This window comes from Myxocyprinus asiaticus, chromosome 14 (assembly GCF_019703515.2).
Source record: "Myxocyprinus asiaticus isolate MX2 ecotype Aquarium Trade chromosome 14, UBuf_Myxa_2, whole genome shotgun sequence".
Lineage (NCBI taxonomy): Eukaryota > Metazoa > Chordata > Actinopteri > Cypriniformes > Catostomidae > Myxocyprinus > Myxocyprinus asiaticus.
In genome coordinates, this window is record NC_059357.1 from 5,596,681 (window position 1) to 5,599,321 (window position 2,641).

The following is a 2,641-nucleotide window of genomic DNA, read 5'->3' on the forward strand; positions in this document are numbered from 1 at the left end:
TATTTATCATAGAACTATGTAGAGAAATACATACAAAAAACACATGTTTTAAACAATACAGTTTAGTAAACGAGTTAAATAGCAAAGAAAATTAAGAACTAAGACAAAAAACTGTAACATTGAAATGTATTTTAATCAATGGACTTTTATTTTGAAGCAACTGTTTTATTTTGAATGCTGAAAAATAACTTAATTTGTCATTTACAATCACAAGAATCAGAAGAACTAAACAGGAAACACCAGTTGTTCACAAAGAAATGATCTTTTGTGCAGTTTCTCCAAGATTTGAAGCGTTACCTACAAATATGTAGCTTAAACATCTTACATGAAGAACTAGAATATCCCCCTGCATGTTCCTTTCATAAGTGTACCGTACAAGAAAGAGTAAAACACACTATAAACATTCCCGATGCCCAGTGTAAACGCATTGTTGCCAGGTCTGTTCCTATGGTCTCCTGTGCTGATTTTGGTCCCAGGGTGGCAGAACTTAACCACTGTGAACAAGGACGTTCAATGAATTGTTCACATGTGGATTAAGTCCTGGAACCGCACAACCATGCAGAATTCAGATAGAAGTCCGTGTAAATTTGCATGAATACTCCAGTCACCATTTTCATGTGCTTGTTTGTGCTGAGCGAGACAGTCCACATTCCTTCATGATTAGTGTCTCGTGTGTTCAGGTATGTGTGCTGCATATATTTGGCGGGTCTGCCGTCTTGAGGTCGTGTCCCTCATGCAAGCCATTGGAAATCCCTGGCAATGTGATTCAATCATTATGTTTAAAAATCACTCTGCCAGGAATTCCCCTGGCCGGCAGAAGAGGAGGGCAAGGGCTTAATTCATTCTGTCTGGGGTGGGGGTCCTACACATCTATATCTGTCCTAACATATCATCCATCTGTGAGAAAGCCTAGGTACAGCATACAACATAGCAAACTGGCAGATAGACAGCAAATATCCGGAACAAACATTAAAGGGTTAGTTCACCCAAAAATTACAATCCAGTCATTTACTCAGTCCTGTGTAGGGTTGGGAACCGAGAACCAATTCGTATAAATTTTTTTTCTTTAAAATGACTAGAATATGATTATTTGTATGACTTTCGGTTCTGTTAATGGTTCACAAACTAACATTCTTCCTTCTATGGCGTCTGCAGCGCCACCAGTGTAGTCTGATTCCCGAACGAATGACTCTTATGAGCTGGTTCTTTTGAATCTACAGTGTGACCAGTGTAGACTGATTCCCAAATGAATGACTCTTATGAGCCAGTTCTTTTAAATCTACAGCGTGACCAGTGTAGTCTGATTCCTGAACGAATGACTCTTATGAGCCGGTTCTTTTGAATCTACAGCATGACCAGAGTAGTCTGTTTCCCGAACGAATGACTCTTATGAGCCGGTTCTTTTGAATCTACAGCATGACCAGAGTAGTCTGTTTCCTGAACGAATGACTCTTATGAGCCGGTTCTTTTGAATCTACAGCGTGACCAGTGTAGTCTGATTTCCAAATGAATGACTCTTATGAGCCGGTTCTTTGAAATCTACAGCATGACCAGTGTAGTCTGATTCCTGAACTAATGACTCTTTTGAGCAGGTTCTTTTGAATCTACAGCATGACCAGTGTAGTCTGATTTCCGAACGAATGACTCTTATGAGCCGGTTCTTTTGAATCTACAGCATGACCAGAGTAGTCTGTTTCCTGAACGAATGACTCTTATGAGCCGGTTCTTTTGAATCTACAGCGTGACCAGTGTAGTCTGATTTCCAAATGAATGACTCTTATGAGCCGGTTCTTTGAAATCTACAGCATGACCAGTGTAGTCTGATTCCTGAACTAATGACTCTTTTGAGCAGGTTCTTTTGAATCTACAGCGTGACCTGTGTAGTCTGATTTCCGAACGAATGACTCTTATGAGCCGGTTCTTTTGAATCTACAGCGTGACCAGTGTAGTCTGATTTCCGAATGAATGACTCTTTTGAGCAGGTTCTTTTGAATCTACAGCATGACCAGTGTAGTCTGATTCCTAAATGATTGACTCTTATGAACCGCGTCTTTTGAATCTACAGCATGACCTGTGTAGTCTGATTCCCAAAAGAATGACTCTTATGAGCAGGTTCTTTTGAATCTACAGTGTGACCAGTGTAGTATGATTCCTAAACATATGATTCTTATGACTCTTACTACTTTTATGGTGCTTTTTTGGAACTCAACAGTCCCTGGTCACTATATGCTTTTCATGGAAAAGAGCAGCACCAACATTCTGCTAAATATATTGTGTCAGCTTTTGAACGATATGTGGGTGAGTAAATAATGTCAGAATGGCTGAACTATTCTTTTTACATGTTTAGTGTATGTGTTCAAAGGGCACCTCATTTTTTGTCTTGTAGTCCGTGGTCATTGCGTCTGGCCCCCTCCCTCTGCTAGCGTCTGGGTGACTGGGCTTCCTGTGGACTTATAAAAATAGCTTTTAAATGACAGCTTGAAATGAGATCAGAAAGACCAGCAGTTCTGCCAAAGCTCCGTAAAAATGCAAAGTATGTGTCAGTTCACAACTCTGTCTTTCATCTGGTGTAAAATTTTAAGAGTGGCAAAAATCAGGCAGAACCTGCATGAAGTGTTTCAGAGTGACGATCTAGTATATC